Raw genomic sequence first — 21659 nt, forward strand, 5'->3', positions numbered from 1 at the left:
AAACTGCAGGAGGGGAGAGGGCTCTTGTGTTCGAATCCTGGTTTGTGGGCTACCGGTTGGGGACTCTGGCTGGCCCCTGTGAGAGCAAATCTTATCTTCTTATGCTATCTGGGGTGCTACACTCCTTTTGAAACGCTCTCACCAGAGGGGTTTTCCTGAAATGTTTTTGTTCCAGTTTTAATATGTGCCTGAACTTTTATTTTTATAAAGAACCAGGGATCATGATGGCTTTCCCCCTGCACTAGCCTGTTTTTTGCTTTGCTCTGAAACTTTCCTTTCCTTTCCCCCATGTCTTGTTGCATGCTTTGCACAAAATGTCAAAGTCAAGGATGCGAGTTCATCCATCTTTGAAATGAGACCAAATAACTGTGTGTCTGTTTCAATTTTTTTTTAGAATAATATTTATTGAGGTTTTAAAAGATTACAAAAATAAAGAACAAAAAACACACCAAAAAACAGAAGAATAAAAACAATTTAAAAAAGACAAATCAATCTTTCCATAACTTATCTTTCATTTGCTTGTTTCCTTGACTTCCTCACACCTCCCTTTTTTGTATTCTAGTTCAATTAACTATTACAGCAGTTCCTTCCCATCTTTGTTTTTATCCTAATAATTTATCTTAATATAATGTGACTTTACATTCTCACCAATTAACAATCTATTTTTACTTAATCCTTTATAACATTTCTGTTAAAACCACGTAACTTCATTCCAACATCCTTCTAACATTCCTTAATTTTACAATGTTTCTGTAAATAAACTTTAAATTTCTTCCAATCTTCTTCCACCAATGTGTGTCTGTTTCTAAGGAACGTGATTTGGAGGAAAGCTTACCTGATTGCTTGTCTTTACTTTGGTGGGACTTCAGGATTGGGCCACCAATCTCCCCCGTGGGACTTAGAGGGTGCCCACCAAGAACCATTTCAGGCAGCCCCCCCCGGCACTATCTTCTCCACCCCCCCCCCGGCTTCCAAACGGTTGCGAGGAGAAACCCTCCGGCAGGTGACAGAAGATGCTGACATGTTTTTGGAGTTGGCTCAATTGCCTTTTCCTCCAGGCTGCTCCAAACCGCGTTGGTTTAGCAATCGGAAAATAATGTCCGAAAGAGCTGTACCGTCACGTCTGCCCTGGGAGTGACTTTGACCTGGCTGTCCCAGACAGTGCGGAGGGAACATTGCATTTATACAGAAATGTGCGCAGGCAAGGACAAGCAAATTCCACCATCGCCGCCTGCAAAAAAAATATTCATGTAGGAAAATGGCAGGTTTTGAGGGCTCAGAAAAATCCCACCCTTTGCTCCCTCTGAGAGATCAGCCTTTGCCAAGGCTGCAGTACTTGGGACACCTTGAGCCAATCCAGCTGTGCCTGGGAGCTACCTGGCAACACCCCTGATGGGGTTGTCCCCCCCCCCAACCAGTAAAACCAGCAGGCCTTCTTAGTTCCTGGTGGTGCCTTGTGCAGGACTTCTGGGCTGTGTTTTGGGTTTAGCCAGCCCTGGGTTGTAGAGACCATGCAGTCTATAGTTTTGTGTCCAGCATGGCTGGAGAGAAGGCGTGTCCCCAGAAAGTGGCTCATAGGAGCTAATGGTGGCTGATAACTCAAGCTAGCGAGCCAACTTGGAGGCAGTGTGGTGTAGTGGTTAGGGCAGGCATGTCCAAAATTGGGGGGGGGGGGAGCTCCACAACTTTGTCTCAACGACTTCAATCCTAAAAAAGGCTCCACAATTTTGGGATAAAATTGTAAAAAAAAAGTTCAGAAACTTTGGGGTAAAATCGAAAAAAACCCTCAACAACTTCAATCCTAAAAAAAGCTCAAAAAATTTGGTTGGCCCTCACGCATGTTCACTTCATCAAATTTGGCCCTCTTTGAAAAAAGTTTGGTTAGGGTGTCTGGCTGGAGGCAGTGACTGGCTCCTTAGGTTATACCCCTGAGAGGGGATTTGAACCCTGGTCTCTCCCAAGTCCTAGTCTTTGTTCAAGTCCCACAACTGCCCTGGGCAGTAAGTTAGGCTGAGAGACAATGACTGGCCCAAGGCCATCCATTGAGCTTCATGACCAAGCTGAGATTCAAACTCTGGCCTCCCAGGTCCTGGCCCAACACTCTAACCATTGCACCACGCTGCTTCTTGCCACGCTTCCACCCCTCCGAACCATTCCTTCTCTTCCCCTCTCTCTCTCCCATACGCACGGAGCCTGCGCTTGCCTTTCCCTCAGTCTCTGTGCCTGCATCTCCCCCTCCGCCGGCTTGGGCTCAGAGAAGCCACAGGAGACCCGCGCAAGTACACACATGACGGCATTCACGCCTCGCACGTTGTTGCACGTGCTGATCTAATGCGCTGAGCCTCTCCCCGGGCCCAGAGGAGCTGTCGAGAGGGAGCGCTGGGCGCCGAGCGCTGCCAAAAATCCTCTGGAATCCTCTCCCTTGCGTGGTCTCCTCGCAGGTCAGCGTCAAAGTTCAGGCCGGCAGGTGCTGGGACGACGCTCCCACCCTCCTCTCCGTTCCCAGACCAGAGGTCACTTCCCTCCTGTCACATTTGGTTTCCATGCAGCCTTAGACTTAGGAATGGCGATGTGGGAGAAGGGAGGGGAGGCAAGCAACTGCCCTCAGCCCTGGGCTGGATGCTTTCCTCGGCTGCGACTGAATGCTTCCCCTCTCAAAAACCGGGTGTCAATAAGAACCAGAGAACAGCCTGCTCCATCAGGCCAGTGGCACATCAAGATCAAGCATCCTCTTCTCACAGGAGCCAACCCATGATGGGAAACCAAGGAGCAGGATCTGAGCGCAAGAACCCTCTCTCCGCCAGTGGTTTCCAGCAATTGGGTGTCAGGAGTGTGTGCAGGAGCCAGGCCCTGTGACCTGTAGGTCTTTGCAGGACTGGGGCCTTCCTAAGTTTGTTCTGGAGAGGCAAGGCGCGGCTGCACAGGTGAGGCTAATTGGTAACTCACAGCACCTGGTGGCAAGAGCCGAGAAGGAATATAAGGGCAGCATTTCCCTTGGGTTCTCTGCCACAGCAATACGTTTCCTGCCTTGCTGCATTTGGCTTCTTGCTTCCTGATCCATGGACCTTGGTTCCTTGACTTTTTGCTTCTCGACCCTCGGACCCTTGACTTTGTCACTCCTTGCTTCTTGATCCTCGGACCTCGGCTTCTTGACTCCTTGCTCCTCGACCCTCGGACCCTTGACTTTGTGACTCCCTGTTTCCTGACCCTCGGACCCTTGACTTCGTGACTCCTTGCTCCTTGCTCCTCAACCCTCAGACCTTTGACTTCGTGACTCCCTGCTTCCTGACCTTCGGCCCCTTGACTTTGTGACTCCTTGCTCCTCGACCCTCGGACCCCTGACTTCGTGACTCCCAGCTCTCTGACCCTCGGACCCCTGACTTTGTGACTCCTTGCTTTTCGACCCTCGGACCCTTGACTTCTTGTCTCCTTGCTCCTCGACCCTCGGACCCTTGACTTCGTGACTCCTTGCTCCTTGCTCCTCAACCCTCAGACCTTTGACTTCGTGACTCCCTGCTTCCTGACCTTCGGCCCCTTGACTTTGTGACTCCTTGCTCCTCGACCCTCGGACCCCTGACTTCGTGACTCCCAGCTCTCTGACCCTCGGACCCCTGACTTTGTGACTCCTTGCTTTTCGACCCTCGGACCCTTGACTTCTTGTCTCCTTGCTCCTCGACCCTCGGACCCTTGACTTCGTGACTCCTTGCTCCTTGCTCCTCAACCCTCAGACCTTTGACTTCGTGACTCCCTGCTTCCTGACCTTCGGCCCCTTGACTTTGTGACTCCTTGCTCCTCGACCCTCGGACCCCTGACTTCGTGACTCCCAGCTCTCTGACCCTCGGACCCCTGACTTTGTGACTCCTTGCTTTTCGACCCTCGGACCCTTGACTTCTTGTCTCCTTGCTCCTCGACCCTCAGACCCTTGGCTTCTTGACTCCCGGCTCTCTGACCCTCGCACTCTTGGCTTCCTGACTCCTGGCTTCTGGACTCTCGTTCCTGCTCCCACCCCACCATCTTGCCCCCGGCCCCGACATCCTCAGCCGGGACTTCATTCGCCCACAGACCCGTGACACTGGCATTTGGAAGATGGAGGAGGAAGTTTAGAGGGATCTTGAGGGCTCCTAGCCAGGATGGCTCTACTCTGCCTCCACAATCAGAGGCAGCGATGCTTTTGAATCCCAGTCTCCGGAAACCACAGGAGGGGAGAGTTGCACATGTGCTCCTTGGTTTCCCACGGGTATCTGTTTGGCCACCGTGAGAACAGGAGGCTGGACCAGAGGGGCCATTGGCCTGATCCAACAGCTGTTTCTTATGTTTATGTGCGGTAGAACCTCTGTACATGCAATGAAGCTGCATGTTGGAGGAATTGGAACAGAGAAAAGGAGATACTTCTTCATGCAGTGCATAGTTCAGCTGTGGAACTCACTGCTATGGGATCGCCTCTCCTGGGATGCCCCGCGGAGGACCTTAAGGTCCACAAATGACAACATTTTGGAGGTCGCAAGGTGGTTAGATTGGTCTCAACTGGGGCCAGGGCCTTTTCAGTACTGGCCCTGACTTGGTGGAACACTCTGTCCCAAGAGACTAGGGCCCTGCGGGACTTGACATCTTTCTGCAGGGCCTGCAAGACAGAGCTGTTCCGCCTGGCCTTTGGTTTGGACTCAGTCTGACCCTTATGTTTCCCTCCCCTTATGGTCTTGATCTATGGGCTACTTTTAAAATGAGGCTGCATTTTAAATTGCATTTTAACCTGTATTTTAAATTGGTTTCTCCCCCCTCCCATTATGTTTTTACTGTGATTTTATTGGTGTTAGCTGCCCTGAGACCGGCTCTGGGCAGGGTATAAATAAAATTATTTATTATTATTATTATTATTATTATTGCTGGAGGAAACAGTGGTGACCACCAACCTTGGTGTTTTTAAGAAAGAATCACACAAACTGTTTGAGAGAGGGCTATCAGTGGCTCCTAGTTCAGAGGCAGAAATATGCACAAATGTCATTTGCTGGAAAATGCAGGCAGGGAGAGGGCTCTTGTTCTTGGATCCTGGACATCAAGTTGTCCACTGAGAACAAGGTGCAGGACTAGATGGGCTCCTGGCCAGATCCAGAATGCTCTCCTTAATGTCCTCATGTCCCCAGCCCCTGTTTGCACTCTGTTGAGCAATCACTTGGACGCTCTGCTTGTTGTTGTTCAGAGCTGAGCTTTGGCAAGGGCAGCTGTGCCGCTCTCCCGGGGAGCATGCTTTGGCCTACGGGTCCCAAGTGCAACCTTGGACCATGCATGTCATCCTGGGAAAGGCCAGAGCGTGCGCGTTTGTGTGTGCTGGGGTCCTTTTTGGTTGTGCAAGGGGAAGGTTTTCCCAAAGCCAGGAACATGCTCCTCTGAGTCCGGTTCCCTGTTCCATCTCCTTGCCTGGTCTTCTGAGCTCAGTTTGCCTTCTCGCTGGGCACTGTGAAAAGTGGACCCCGGTTAATGCCTGGGTCTAGCTAAGCTGTATCAGCTGGAAGAGGAGCAGATTTCCTGCAGGGTTTGCATAGCTGGACTTGTCAGCTGCCACACCAGACTCTGCTTCCTGACGATTTCAGGTACCCTAGAAAGACCTCGGTGGAACTCTGGACGCAGACCGCCCATCGTCTTGGCAAGTCAACCTCTGGTCTGTATCTCCGTCGCAGCGGCTCTCCCTCTTGCCACCACAGAGCCAAGCTTGGTCCTGCCACCCTCGCAGGCTGGCTGGGTGGGGACAGGAGAGGGCCTTCTTGGTGGTGGCTGCTCCCAGGCAACTTTGGAACTCCCTGCCTAGGGAAGCCAAACTGGCTCCCTCCTTGTTGTCCAACTTTGTTCCAATGGCCTTTGAGAACTAACTGCTGTGATGATTTTTTGGGGTGAATTCTTCTTCCTTGGAGGTTTTAAAGCAGAGGTTGGATGGGAAGCTGTCAGCTGAGATTCCTGCATTGCAGGTGGCTGGACTAGATGACCCCTGGGAATCCCTTTCAGCTCTTAAGATTCTATGAATTTTGTTTTTTTCTTCTCTCTCTCTCTCATATTCCATTCATGTTTACTTATTGCTCCTTTCCCCTATGTTTTAAGCTGTTTCTGTTTTATCTTTGAGTCCCTGATGGAGAATAGTGCAGGATATAAATATAATAAGAACAATGCTCCCAGTATAACTCGGAGGTAGTGGGTACAGCAGGTGGATCTGAGGGAAGCCAGGGAGAAAACCAGAAACAGTTATGGGGGAATATCTGCTCCCATCTGATCTGAACTCGGGTCACTCTCTCTCTGTTTTAAGCCACCATATTCGGTGAGCTCTTTTTTATATATATTTGCATGATTTCTGAGAACTTTATGAGCAAAACCAAGGAAGGATTCTACTTCTGTTTGAATGTTTATAAGAGAAATTCACATCCTAGCACATAACCCAAAAGGATGAAGAGAAACTGTTTAAATCCACACTCCGTATTCCGATTAGGGAGACCTTCTCCACCTCGAACATGCAACCTCCCCATTTTGAATCGCATTTCTGCGTCTTCCTTCTCTTCTTGCCCTTTTTCCCTTTCCACGATTGCCAGCCATTTCGGATGCCCCGCCCCCACTATTCTTTCCTGGGTCTCCTCCTTTCTTCACCATTGCTTTCCCAAGAAGAGACCTTTCTCCAATATAATTGGTTTAATTCACACTGAAATGAAAACGCCTGTGTATTAATGGTGGTTTAAAAATGTGTGCTGCTAACATTGGGCTTTGTCCACAGTAGTTTTCTAAGTGGACTTTGAGTTCTTGCTGAGTTAATAATTAGCTCCTGCTAGCTAATACATGAGTGTGTAACCTTAGATCAGGTGATGGAGGTACTGAATTGCAAATTGCTATTGGTTCCTTGTTCTCTCTCCAATTCTGTGGAGTGAGGATGTAAATGAAGCTCTCCAGGTAAACAGGGCTGCGGGGAGAGAGAGACAAGTGCTTCTGGGTCTGTTTGAATTATTTCAGATTTCCTAAGATGCGGAGCCTATTCTGGACATCACAAGATATTCTATGGGTTAGGGTTAGGGTTAGGGTTCTTTGATGTGCATTTGATGGTTTCATTCTGTTGTGAAGAATGTTCTGCAGGTAAAACATTGAATAGTATTTCTATGGGCCTAGACAATATTTTCTTCCAAAATATTGTCTAGGCCCATAAGAGTCAGCTCTTATGCTTCCAGGCACTTTAGACTGTGCAGTATTAATACCTGCCATATCCTGTAGCAGGCTTCCTCAACCTCGCCCCTCCAGATGTTTTTGGCCTACAATTCCCATGATCTCTAGCTAGCAGGACCCAGTTGTCAGGGATGCTCACCCCGTCGCGGGGATTCAAACCGCCGACCTTCAGATCGGCAAGCCCTAGGCTCTGTGTTTTATGTAGAAGTCGGCAAATGCTTCCTCTTTTTTGCTCTTAAGTTCTTACATTGTAAACTTTCCTTTCAAATCCATCAAAGTGAGTGGCCATTGCTGCATCTACACAGTGGGACAGAATTGTGCGGTTTGTGGTTCTTGCATGTTCTAACAGCTGACTCTAGGCAAAAGCTTGGTTTGTGGCTAAGCGAAGATTTGGATTTCTCCTTCCCAAGCCCCACAGAAAAAAGACTTTTGGCCACTTTTGGAGCACTTTTTCACTTGCAGAAGGGTCTGCATGGATCTGGGCTGAGCGGGTTCCAGCTGGGCTCCTTCCTCCCTTGGGAGTAATTTTGATTGCCATAAAAATGGGAGACATGAATGTTCTGTGGTATTAATTGCCCCTAATTTCGTTCTTTTTTTTAATACCGGGATAGGATTGTCTAATAGGCCTTGGCAAAGCTATTTGTTATGTTAATGGGAATCGTTTGGGGAGAGATCTGCTGAATTCAGCACTTTGAAAGGACGGCTTTGCCCGTGTCCAGAATTGCTCTGTGCAGGCTGAATAATTGGCTGCAGGATCCCCACAAACGGGAGATGGACCTCCATCCTAGAAGGGTGCAGATTAGACATGCTGAGGGCTTGATTCAGAAGACCACTTATTATCTTACTGTATTCTGGAGGGGCAAAACGTAAAGTTCTTTTGGCATGCCGTTCGTTGGCATGAAAAGAGCCGGGCAGGAACTGAAACATTTGTAGATTGCTTTATTTGGCTGCTTGTGAATATCCTGCCCCTCGATCTGGTGTCTGGACGGAGGCAGGCAAAACCCACCTGGCTGCAGTCGCCTTTAAGACTGAAATGTAGGACTCTTCCTTTTACCCATACAGATGAGCCTAGGACCCTTGTACTTACGGGACCGCCTCTCCTGGTCTGCCCCACAGAGGACCTTAAGGTCCACAAATAACAACACTTTGGAGGTCCCGAGCCTCAAGGAGATTAGATTGGTCTCAACTAGGACCAGGGCCTTTTCAGCACTGGCCCCGACGTGGTGGAACACTCTGTCACAAGAAACCAGGGCCCTTCGGTACTGGACATCTTTCCGCAGGGCCTGCAAGACAGAGCTGTTCTGCCTGGCCTTTGGTTTGGACTCAGTCTGACCCTTATGTTTCCCTCCCCTTATGGTCTTGATTTATCGGCTACTTTAAAACGAGGCTGCATTTTAACCTGTATTTTAAATTGGTTCCCCCCTCTTTTTCCCCTATGATGTTTTTGCTGTGATTTTTTTATTGGTGTTAGCTGAGCCCGGCTCTGGCTGGGGAGGGCGGGGTATAAATAAAATTTATTTATTTATTTATGTATTTATTTATTTATTATTATTATTATTATTATTATTATTATTTTATTTTATTATTATCTACACTTGACTGACAGAGGCTGTCTCTGATGTTTTATGCAGGCAACATTGCCAGCCCTACCTGGAGATGTTTGGGGTTGTATCTGGGACAGTCTGGGTGCAAAGCGGACACTCTGCAGCTCAGCTGTGCCCTTTGGTCCACCAAGCTCAACATGGGCTCTTGAACCCAAGACCCAAGAAATGCAAGGCAGATGCTCAACCCCTGAGCTCTCAGGCAGGGCATCCAGCGAGAGAGTGTGGTTAGGATTTATGGCTAAAGGGGTGGGCTACAAGGCCCCCTGTTCAGCAGCTGAACTCATCCAGTGACCTAGGGCAAGCTTTGCCCAGCCTTGCCCTTCCCACTTCTCTTAATATGGGCCGAGTTCGAGTCTCGCATTGGGCAAAACGGTTATTGCATTGCAGGAGCTTGGACAAGGACATAGGGGAGACCATTGAACCAGGTTTTGGTACTTTTGGCAGTGTGGGCAGGTGACAAATTCCTACTGGAAAATGAAATCAGCATCCCCATAAAGCTCGTCTCCGGAAGGAAGCATGAAGTGCTCCAATATGGCTCCCCAAATCAACACAGACTGTGGAAACTTCACACTGGACTTCAAGCATCTGGCATTGTGTGCCTCTCCGTTCTTCCTCCAGACTCTGGGTCCTTGGTTTCCAAATGAGATGCAAAAGCTGCTCTCGTCAGAAAAGAGATTTTGGGAGCCATGTCATCAGCTAGCGTTGGTTCACTGTGCTTTATTAAGTCCAGGGTCAACACAGCCGTCTACCAGGAGATTTTGGAGCACTTCATGCTTCCTTCCGCAGACGAGCTTTATGGGGATGCTGACTTCATTTTCCAGCAGGACTTTGTCACCTGCCCACGCTGCCAAAAGTACCAAATATCTCGCTTTGCATGTCATGAGTCTATCTCATATATTAGTTTCACCTTTTAAGTTGAATTACTGAAATAAATGAACTTTTCCACAATATTCTAATTTTCCGAGTTTCACCTGTATGTGCTTTTATTTAAAATGCATCTCTGGGTTATTTGTGGAGCATAGGAATTGGTTCATGGTCTGAGGGACGTTGGACCGGCCCATGGCTGAAAAAGGTTGCTGATCCCTGGACATGATGATCCTCGTGGGTCCCTTCCAACTATAATTCTGAGAATATTTGCCCACCTTGCAGGGTTGTTGTGGAGATTGTGGCCAGGTTGTGAGCGCGCAGGTAGAGAGTGATGCCTTTTACTTGTTTGCAGAAACTAAATCAAGTTGTTGAAATTTTATCGTGTCTGCTTTGAAAACCCTGTAGGTGCAATATTATTACAGATACTTGTTGGCTTCTGACGAGGTGTCTGAACCTGGGTATCAAATCCGAACCCAGCACTCTAGTCAAATAAACTGAATCAGAGACATGGGAGACAGACAGACAGTCTCTCTCTCTCTCTCTCTCTCTCTCTCTCTCTCTCTCTCTCTCTCTGTGTGTGTGTGTGTGTGTGTGTGTGTGTGTGTGTGTGTGTGTGTGTTTGTGTGTGCCTGCAGTCACACACACACATTTATTCCCTTGCCTGGTTGCAACCTCAGGCTATTAGTCTTCAAGAGGCTCTCTATTGTCCAGAGATGGACAATGGCAAAAATGCCTCACTTCACACTGTGCCTTGTGAGAAACATATTTTTCCTTTAAAAAAAAAATCAGTTTTAGTTGCTGATCCACAGCAGCCTCCGACTTTGCTGCAGACATGCTGTGTTATTTACTGTCACTTTGAAAGGGCCTGTCAATTAAATACTGTGTCGCTCTTCTTCTTAAAAAGATGTGTCTCTCTAGGCCACCTGGAAGGGAGCCTGAGAATATCGCCGTGCTCCTGGAAGGATCCACTTCTGGAAGGAAAGGTTTTGGTCCTGGGTTTCCCCTTTCGTGATTCACATTTTTTACGAAAGAGCTTGTCAATCCCAAGAAAGCCGAAAGAGCAAGATAATATTTGCATCCGTATGTTTGAGTATTAAATTACTTTCACATTTGGCTTTTTCTATTTAAATTCATTTATCAGCCACCCTCGTAAACATTTGTTTTAAGTGTACACACACTTTGTAATAAGAATTGCCTCTCAGATTTATCTTCAATGGGACTCCCTGAGCTAACTCTGAAAAGAAATCCATTTGTAGGCAGATTACAAAAGCATATGATTTTTATTTTTTTAAAAAAGAAAAGCTGTCAAAAGTTTTGCATCTCATTCTCCTTAATCTGCCATTTAGCTGACTCTTAAATATTTCTAGCAGACTGGAGAATTGGAGATGGACTCTTTTCCTTCCTCAAACTTTCTCTGCATTGTGTTTATCTTGGGAGTTTCCTCTCCAAAACCTCTCAAAGAAAGTAATTTATACATGTGCTTGCGTTTACACATATAAAGATATATATTACACATACGCATAAAATGTCAGCCCTTCTCTAATACGGCTTTAACTAACATAATTGTTTGCCAAATCCCTGCACTTAACAAGTCCTGCAGAAATAGCATTGTGAAATAATAAACGTTAAGCTCTTGGAGTGCAGCTTGGCTCCTTCTTCCTGCAATGCCTGTAGTCTCTGTTTATGGTGCGCAGGAGGGCGATATCAATATATCGCCCCAAACTGGTCTGAAGTCCATATCATGATAGCAGTTTCATAATTTTTTGACCTGGCAATGTATCATGAATCATCCTGCTTCTGTGTTTGCTATACAGTGGGTGCTCAGGTTGCGAATGTGATCCTTGCGGGATGCACATTTGCAACCCGCGTCTGCGCATGCGCGAGTTGTGATCCAGTGCTTCTGCGCATGTGCAAAGCGCGATTTAGTGCTTCTGCGCATGCGTGACTGCTAAAACCCGGAAGTAACCCGGGGAAACCGTGAAACCACTGAGCCTCTTGGGCTTGCCGATCAGAAGGTCAGCGGTTCAAATCCCCGCAATGGGGTGAGCTCCTGTTGCTCTGTCCCAGCTCCTGCCAACCTAGCAATTCCAAAGCATACCAGTACAAGTAGATAAATAGGTACCACTGCGGCTGGAAGGTAAATGGCATTTCTGTGCGCTCTGGTTTAGTCCTGCTGGCCACATGACCCAGAAAGTTGTCTGTTGACAAAGGCCGTTTCCCTCAGCCTGAAAGTGAGATGAGTGCCGCAACCCCATAGTCGCCTTTGACTGAACTTAACTGTCCAGGGCTCCTTTACCTTTACATTTACCTTTTTATTGTGCAGGGTTACTGCCAATTGGGCACAGCATCAGAGCTGCCACACAGCTTGGCATCCTTGGTTTGCAGGGGCAGGAGGGGCAGAATAGGAGATTCAGGAGCTAGCAGAGGGGTTTCTTTTATCCAGTATACCTGAAGGGGTGTCTCCACCCCCATCACTCTGCCTGGATGCTGAGGTCCAGCGTCGAGGACCTTCTGGTGGTTCCCTCACTGCGAGAAGCAAAGTTACAGGGAACCAGGTAGAGGGCCTTCTCGGTGGTGGCACCCACCCTATGGAATGCCCTCCCATCTGATGCCAAGGAAATAAACAACTACAGTGGTACCTTGGGTTAAGAACTTAGTTTGTTCTGGAGGTCCGTTCTTAACCTGAAACTGTTCCTAACCTGAGGTACCACTTTAGCTAATGGGGCCTCCTGCTACCGCCGTGCCGCCGCTGCACGATTTCTGTTCTCACCCTGAAGCAAAGTTCTTAACCCAAGGTACTATTTCTGGGTTAGTGGAGTCTGTAACCTGAAGTGTCTGTAATCTGTTCGTAAGTGTTTGTAACCTGAGGGAAGTTTTTAATGTTTGGAGTTTTATTCTGTTTTAAATGTTCTGTTGAAAGCCACCCAGAGTGGTTGGGTGGGGTAGAAATAATAAATTATTATTATTTTATTTTGTGCTTGGCCTTCCTGGGCCATACAATGCAGAATTACAGGGAGAACCTTCCTCTCTCCAGAGCTCCATTCTGCTATAAACTGAGATCTCTTCTGGCTTTTGCATTCTTAGAGGGAGACGCAGGAGGTCTTCTGCTTTGCACCAACCATCTGTGGGGTGGGCAGAAATTCCCTCCCTGCAGGATAATTCCTGCAACCCACCTCTTGCAGGTTCCCGGAGTCTTTTGGGTAGTGCGTTGCCCCAGGGCACCCAAGTCCTGCACCCTCTTGGATCAGTGGCGCATGTGGCAGAATAGGGGTGCTCAGAATCCTGCTTTCTGTCCTTTTCCCATTATGCTTTGAATCCTCCGGGAGCAATGGCCGTGCAGGCGCCGTTGGGACTTGGGGGTGCGGGGGGGGGGGGCTCAGAGACATTAATTTCCCAGAGGGGTGTGCAGTAATGTGTTTTCGGTGGCTGCATCCATTCCCTTTACCTTGAGAAAGAAAAATGATATCTTAGTAAAGTTCAATAATCTTAATTTTGATCCCAGGATTTATTTTGGGGCTGTTGTCTTTGTTAAGTTGATTTAAAGCGCCTGTTCCCCTTGTAATAGACTTAAGAAACAATAAAAGAGATGACTTAGTGTGCTTTGTCAATCGGCAGGGACGTTCTTAGTTGGGCTTTTGTAATTTCAGAGGGATTTTGTAATAATGCAATTTGATAGGGGGAGAGAAGTGCAAAACGCCATTGATTGTATCGTGTAATTTATGCACACGCATAGACTCGCACTTAAGCCAATCAATATCTGTTATTAACGAGGTCTGAGATAATTTTTATGTTTCTTTCTCCAAAAGGATTTTGCGGTTAGTTTCCATTGTGAGGTTATTGATGAGAGGGTAGAATTTATTTGGTAGATTCAATGTTTCACACACCGCAGAGAAAGACTTAGCAACCCGTGACAAAACACAACAACAGTGATTTCCTTCTCCTCGTTGGAAATGTTCTGCCAATCCAAAATTAGGGATAGTTGGTGGCTTATTCTTGGTTTTGCCTCTGCTTCTCCCCACACCCTTCACCGTGTTCCCATCCCAGCAACACACAAGTTTTTCCCAACCCAGTTCCCAGAAAGTATGCCTTTTGATCACCCATTAATGGACTTCAAATTAATAAATAAAATTAGCATCACCAAAGTGTCCTTCCTGGGGCACAAGCTTGGGCAGTGTGCCTGGAGGTCCTGGGCTTCCCAGATGATATGACCACCACCCCTTTTTCTACCTCACTGAAGGGACCATGCAGCCTCGAGAATGATGAACTATCTGTGGGAACTTGGTAAAAAGGTAAAGGCAAAGTAAGGTTACCAGATTTTTTCAATGAATCCGGGCACATTTTTCAACTTCCTACTAAATAGATGGATTTTGTCAAGGGACTGATTTGTAAATCCAGGGACTGTCCCCAGGAAACAGGGACATCTAGTAACATTTGCCAGCTCTTCAGAGAGGTTGTTACGCAGCCCTGGGAAAAGAGGGGGCTCCTGTCCACTTGTGGGTAATACAGTGGTACCTCAGGTTACAGACGCTTCAGGTTACAGACACTTCAGGTTACAGACTCCGCTAACCCAGAAATAGTACCTTGGGTTAAGAACTTTGCTTCAGGATGAGAACAGAAATCGTTCTCCGGCAGCAGCAGGAGGCCCCGTTAGCTAAAGTGGTGCTTCAGATTAAGAACAGTTTCAGGTTAAGAACGGACCTCCAGAACGAATTATGTACTTAACTCGAGGTACCACTGTATCTCAGAATGCCTTGGGCTGTGTCTTAAAGGTAAAAGGTAAAGGACCGCTGGACAGTTAAGTCCAGTCAAAGGTGACTATGGGGTTGTGGTGCTCATCTCGCATTCAGACCGAGGGAGCAAGTGTTTGTCCACAGACAGTTTTCTGGGTCATGTGGCTGGCATGGCTAAACCGCTACTGGTGCATGGAGGACCGTGTTGAGTGCCAGAACGCATGGAACGCATGGAAACACTAAGCTGCTTCTGGCGAACCAGAGCAGAGCACGGAAACGCCGTTTACCTTCCCGCCGGAGCGATACCTATTTATCTACTTGCACTGGTGTGCTTTTGAACTGCTAGGTTGGCAGGAGCTGGGACAAAGCAACGGAAGCTCACTCCGTCGCAGAGATTCGAACTGCCAACCTTCCGATCATGCACCAATTCTGCTGTGGGAGGGCATTACTGCTGGGGGGGGGGAATCAATTTCCTTCCTCCTGCCAATAACCAGTCCATTCGAAATTGAGGAAACTGAGTGAGCTCAGAGGGAACATAAAAAAGAGCTTGCAGGATCAGGCAATGGCCCAACTAATCCAGTGGCCAAGCAGATACCTGTGGAAATCCCATGCACAAGAGCACTTTCTCCTCCTGGTTTTCAGAAGCGTCCCTGCCTCCAGCCACGGAGACGGGGGATAGTGGCCCTGGCTCGTAGTCTTTCCTAGCCCTCTCCTCCTTCAGGAATTTGTCCAATTCCCTTTTAAAGGCATCCAACTTGGTGGCCACCACTGCCTCCAGCAGCTGTGAGTTCCATAGTTACGCGAAGAAGAGACCCACGGCTCAGTAGTGGAGTGCAAAGAGTTCTGGGTTCGAATCCCTGCTGTCTCCCATTAAAGGTGTCTGGGGAGTGGACTTCTTCCATTGCCACTTGGGATAGACATACTGGTTCTCGATGGGCTGGTAGGTTGGCTTGGCGTAAGGGGCCTTCACCTCTTCATCACAGAAGCACAACGAATGGCTCATAGCATTTGCATGTGAAATAATGAGGCCTAACTAGATGAGTTTTACAATCCTGGAACAGGCAGGAGGGGAGTGCCAAATTTAGAATTGTATTACGGAGCTTCAACAGCTACGGATTTTGTTTTTTTGTTTTTTAATCACAGCACTTTAATAGTGTGAAACAGGACCCCTGGGACAGAGCGCAACCGTCTTTGCGCATGTAAAATACCAGCACACCATCTGCCAAGGATAGGGAGCTGGGAGTGGTGCTGTTCATCCATAAAGCATGGGAGAAGTTCATAAAAAAGGATATTAGTACAGGAGGAGCAATACATAATCGGAATGTACCTTCTAAGCACCCTCTGACTTCTGACTACAAACGGCACTTGGGTGTGATGTTGGAATTGAACCGCTGCTGGTGTCCATGTGTCAAAACTGAATCGTGAGTAGTTCCCATTCCTATAGATCCTTAAGGGATTGATGTCAGTTTGAATGTTCCGTTCTGAGTTCATCTCATTCATAGAATCGTAGAGTAGTTAGGGACCCTAAGTGCAGCCTTCCACAATGCAGGAATCCTAGTTAGAGCATCCCTAATAGGTGTCCACCTGACCTCTGTTTAAAAACCTCCAAGGTGTGCTGGGCCCGGGGCTAACCCATGAAACGCGGTCCAGGTCTAGTCCAGAATCCAAGGGTCCCACTAAGAGTCAGTCCAACAGGGCCAAGGCAGGACACAAGGCAGGAAACCAGGCAAGGTCAGGCACAGGATCACAGGCAGGTTCTGGCATACAGCAATGTTGCTCCCGCAACCTGGGGCAGGGTCCGACAACCTTTTATCTTTGCCGGGATAACGGCTGGTCCTGATCCCCCGGCCACTCACCTCCCTGTTTCGCCCGAAGGCGAGCACTCCTCCTGCGAGTACTCAGGTCTCTCCTTCTCTCAGACCTGAGTCTCTGCAGCTCGGGAAACGTCGGTGAGTGACTAGACCCAGGGGCTGCCTCAGCCTCCCCTGACCCAACCGGTAGTGGAGCAGCTGTAAGTGATGGCCCAGCTGAAGGCAAGGAGGTCATCCCCGCATCTGGAGCCAGGGCAGGCTCAGGCCCCTGACTCAGCCCACCTGGTCTTTGTTGTAGGGGAACCTGTGCAGACTAGGACTCTTCAGGATCAGAACCCAGGCTTGGTTCAGGTGATGCCTGAGGCAAAGGATCCGGTGCAGACTGAGTCTCCTCTGGTTCCGAGTCTGAGCCTGAGTCCCAAGCCATCACACCAGGGAGGAGAGTCCACCACATCCCAAGGGAAACCAGTCCACTGCCGAACAGCTCTTCCTGTCACAAAGTTTTTCCTGATGTTTAGCTGGAATCTCCTTTCTTGGAACTTGAAGCCATTGGTTCATGTCCTACCCTCAAGAGGGGGAGAAAACAACCTTGTTCCCTTTCCCATGTGACGGCCCTTCAGATATTTGAAGATGGCTCTCATGTTGTTGTTTAGTCGTTTAGTCGTGTCCGCCTCTTCGTGACACCCTGGACCAGAGCACGCCAGGCACTCCTGTCTTCCACTGCCTCCCACAGTTTGGTCAAACTCATGCTGGTAGCTTCAAGAACACTGTCCAACCATCTCGTCCTCTGTTGTCTCCTTCTCCTTGCACCCTCCATCTTTCCCAACATCAGGGTCTTTTCCAGGAACTCTTCTCTTCTCATGAGGTGGCCAAAGTCTTGGAGCCTAAGCTTCAGGATCTGTCCTTCCAGTGAGCACTCAGGGCTGATTTCTTTCAGAATGGAGAGGTTTGATCTTCTTGCAGTCCATGGGACTCTCAAGAGTCTCCTCCAGCACCAGAATTCAAAAGCATCCATTCTTCGGCGATCAGCCTTCTTTATGGTCCAGCTCTCCCTTCCCTACATCACCACTGGGAAAACCATAGCTTTGACTACAACCATTCCTCATCAGGCTTGGTTTCCAGATCCTTGACAATCTTGGTCACCCTCCTCTGTTCACCTTCCAGCTTGTCAATCTCCTTCTTAATCTGGGGTGCCCCAGGACTGGACACAGGACTCCAGCTGGGGTCCATCATCTCTTCATCCAGATGTTATCGCAGTTCAGTGACACATTTGCAGCCAGGCAAAGGTGGGGCAGAGAAGGGCCTTTGAGGGGTGTGGCCTGGAGACAGGGGGCTTGGCTTTGGAAGGGGTGTGGCCTCTGAAAAATCTTGAGGGCCAGGCAGAGAGGCTTGGAGGGCCACATTCCACCTGCTGATCTAGTGAGAAGGCTAGCGTTTCCTAGTCAGCAAGAAATGCAGTCAAATATCACCTGAACTATGGAAGGCTTGGTTTTCCCAAGGACTCTCTTGTACCGGCTGTTGTGGGATGTAGGTGGTAGGCTGAGCTGGATGACCTCTGGGACCCCCCCCCCCCCCCGTTACTAAGATTTCCAGACATCTCTGTTCTCAGGCTCCTTCTGCTCCTCCACGTTTATCGGATGTCCCCCACGCGCATGCAATGCTTCATGACCCAGCCGTTCCTCTCCCAACGCGTTGCAAATCCAAACTCCACCAGGGCAAGCCAAATTCACATAATTTATTGCGGACGGAGACTCTGGGATTGTATGAGGGCAGAAAAATTACGGCCTCTCTCCGCCTGAGAACCGGCACTCTGCAAATGAGCGGTGCAGCGATAGCAGCCAAGTTCTGTGCAGCGAGAGGTTGCTTCGGCCGGGCCTGGTAAATGGCATGTTTAAGTTTGATTGCTGTTGGGGAGCTGCGATTTCCCCGAAAGGCATTCCTTATTTGCTTTACATTAGTGTTTCTTAACTGGCCCGATTCCTCCAGGAGGGGCAGAGGAAATCTCTTAACAGATAGGAAATGTGAATAAGATGAAAAGAGAAAGTGGAGGAGAGCAAGGCAGAGGGAAGGAAGGATTGGCCAAGATATGTACCTTGCTAGCCTGTCCAGAGAGGGGGGTCATTTAAATTGCTGTTTTAAGGGCCTGTGCTATTTTCTGACACCCTTCTCTTGCACTAGTTGGCTTGGGCCAGTAGGATTTATCATTTCATTCGCTTGCAGCAGCCCCCTCCCCATTTTATGCAGAGAGGCAGTGTGGCGTAGTGGTTAGGGAAATACAGAGGAAAGCAAAAGCACAGGCTTGATGTGACGGAAAATAAATAGCTTGGAAGGATGGCAAGAGGCAGGGCGGTGCAGTGGCTAGAGTGGCAGACCAGGACCTGGGAGGCCAGGGTTCGAATTCTGGCTTGGTCATGAAACTAAAGGGGTGACCTTGGGCCAAGTCCACTGCCTCTCAGCCTGCCCTACCTCACAGGGTTGTTGTGGGGACTGAATAGGGAGGAGAACCATGTTCACCGCCTTGATCTCTTTCAGGAAAGGTGGGATATAAATGTATTGACAAAGAAATAAGTAAAATTTACATGGCTTCGGGGCAGGTAATGTTGCCATTAACTTGCCCTTGGCATCACCCCTTGTCACCTGCCCTCACTTGACAGGGTGCTGAGTCTGGGCAATAATTTTCGCCAAAGGGCAATAATTTTATTTCTTTTCTATGGATGTGACAGTGGCATCATTACCTGTGGTCAGCCGGTACCCTCATCCCGTTACAGTTTAATCGGGTTTTGCAAGTTCCTGAGCAGTTTAGAAGGAATTGTTGGAATTCCTGCTTTGTAAATGGGGTTGGACTAGATGACCCTTGGGGTTCCCTTCCAACTCTGATGGTTCTGTGATTCTAAAGTTGCTGGTGGGGGCATTCCTCCAAAGAGCCCCATCCAGCCTCGCGGCAGGCCTGTGCAAAGGAAGGTAGAAGATGTCCTTCTGTTGCTTCCATTGTTGGAAAATGCAACAGGCGCACACCTGGCTCTGCACATAATCGATGTGAGGAGGTCCTCTCTGCAGAGGAGAGCGAGCTCAGCAGGCCCAGGGCTTGCCGGAGGCTCACTGCTGCGCGGAGAAGTGTAAAATTACAGGATTTGCAAAGGGAAGCCGGCAGAATTGGCAGCAAAGAGCGACTCTCGCGGGCTTCTTCTCCCTGTCGCCCCCTGGGGTCTCTGCATACCCAGCGGTTCTCAAACTTCCTTCACTGGGCCACACTTTCAGTATTTGCTCATGCCATCCCAATTATTTTATTCATCGGAAAACAATTAGAAGCAACTCCTAGCAGCGCTTGGTTTACAACGCAGAAGACAACTGCTTTAGCGTATGACCACGGGGCGCCCACAAAGTAGAAAACAATGCAGCTACGTAAGAACATAAGAATCGCTCCCAAAATATAAGCCTCTTACATATCATGGAATCATAAAATTGTAGAATTGGAAGGGACCCAGGGGTCATCTAGTCCAACCCCCTGCAATGCAGGAATCTCAACTAAAGCATCCATGACAGATGGCCATTGTACGTATTGGAGGTCTGAGCTTGCTTTAGCCGGTAATCTCATTTATATTAGGCCTAATTTGCGACAAATGAACTTTCATCTTCTCACCAACACAAAGAAGCCCGTTTCTTTTCTGATCTTCCGCATTTGTCAGATTTGAACATCCCGGTTCATGGCAATATGCCATGGAGAGCGGTAGAAGAATAGCCAGTGCCCGTAGCTTTGCATGCAGACAGTTGCAGGATCAGACCCTGGCTGGCTCTCTTGGGGAGGAAGACTGGGAAGCAGCAATTTTTAAAAAGTTTTTTTATTCAAAATTAAAACAAGACATATTATCTGAAAACATATTATCCCTCCATTTTTCCTCCCTACACAAAACCCACCCACCCTCACCCCCCGGCTTCCCTCAGTTCCAGTCTTTGGTTTTTCTGCGACTGCTGTTTTCTGCATGTTACAAAGTTGTATAGATCCTCAAACTATTTAGCTGATTGTTATCAATAAAAAGTTTGTGAATGTTTATTCAAAACCTGCCAGTTCACTTTGTTGCGTCTTCAGATACTTTGTAAAGGGTTCCCATTCATCTTTAAAGTCACAGTTATCCTTGTCCCGTAGTTTATATGTCAGTTTTGCAAGTTCTGCACAGTCCCTCAATTTTTCTTGCCATGATTCTTTAGTTGGGGTTTCTTCAGTCTTCCATCCTTGTGCTACCATAACTCTCGTGGCCGTTGTTGCATACATGAAAATGTTTTTCAACTTTTTTGGCAGGTCTTTCCCTACAATCCCTAACAAAAATGCTTCAGGTTTCTTAACAAATGTTAGATGGAACATTTTCTCCAATTCATTGTATATCATTTCCCAAATATTTTTAATTACCTTACAATCCCATCACATATGATAAAACGTCCCTTCCTTTTCCTTACACTTTCAACATATATTTGAACTAGTTTTGTACATTTTCCCTTACTGCACTGGTGTTGTGTACCATCTGTACAACATCTTCATGTAAATCTCCTTCAATAGGGAACAATCTGTAAATTTTAAATCAGTTTTCCATATTTTTTCCTAATCTTCCTTCATAAAGTTGTGACCTACATCTTGTGCCCATTTCGGAAGTGGCATTTGCACTGCAACCCACAGAGCCACATTTCCGCGGTGTTGTGCCATGACTGGCTCCAGGTGCGAGACCAGGTTGAACCTCCCTGGGTGTGACCTTGAACCAGTCACTGCCTCACAGGGCTGTTGTGGGATTAAATGAGGAGGGTGGGAGAGCTATGTGCAGCACCTAGACCTCCTGGGAATAAAAAAGTGGGATATAAATTAAAAAAATCAAGGCAGACTGTTCTGAGAATGCTCTATCTGCCATGGAGCAACCATGAGCATCTGTGGCAATTGTTGTTGTTTAGTCATTTAGTCGTCTCCGCCTCTTCATGACCCCACGGACCAGAGCACGCCAGACACTCCTGTCTTCCACTGCCTCCCGCAGTTTGGTCAAACTCATGCTGGTAGCTTCGAGAACACTGTCCCACCATCTCATCCTGTGCCCTCCATCTTTCCCAGCATCAGGGTCTTTCTACGGAGTCTTCTCTTCTCATGAGGTGGCCAAAGTCTTGGAGCCTCAGCTTCAGGATCTGTCCTTCCAGTGAGCCCTCAGGGCTGATTTCCTTCAGAATGGAGAGGTTTGATCTTCTTGCAGTCCATGGGACTCTCAAGAGTCTCCTCCAGCACCAGAATTCAAAAGCATCAGTTCTTTGGTGATCAGCTCTCCCTTCCATACATCACTACTGGGAAAACCAGAGATTAACTATACGGACCTTTGTCGGCAAGGTGATGTCTCTGCTTTTTAAGATGCTGTCTAGGTTTGTCTGTGGCGATAGTCTCTCCTTTTCTCCATTTCCTTTCCTTCTGACCTCACTGTCTGCAATCC

At 48.1% G+C, this 21659-nt stretch overlaps 1 protein-coding gene and 1 long non-coding RNA gene across 3 annotated transcripts in view; one reads left to right on the forward strand and one right to left on the reverse strand.

Moving 5' to 3' along the window:
* CNTFR (ciliary neurotrophic factor receptor) overlaps window positions 1-21659 on the forward strand; it is a 430483-nt gene that overhangs the window by 156960 nt on the left and 251864 nt on the right. Inside the window, exon 1 of one of the 2 annotated variants that reach the window (XM_081929952.1) lies at window positions 5373-5656. The exons of the other annotated variant lie outside the window; for it this stretch is intronic. The gene's annotated coding sequence lies outside the window, so the exon portion shown is untranslated. Of the gene's footprint in view, window positions 1-5372; window positions 5657-21659 lie in introns of those variants that run through there. 2 annotated transcript variants of the gene reach the window in all.
* Window positions 1-21659, reverse strand: part of LOC309380290 — a 138585-nt gene that overhangs the window by 111997 nt on the left and 4929 nt on the right. The window lies entirely within an intron of this gene.

Source organism: Podarcis melisellensis, assembly GCF_964234715.1.
Source record: "Podarcis melisellensis genome assembly, chromosome: 11".
Classification (NCBI taxonomy): Eukaryota; Metazoa; Chordata; class Lepidosauria; order Squamata; family Lacertidae; genus Podarcis; species Podarcis melisellensis.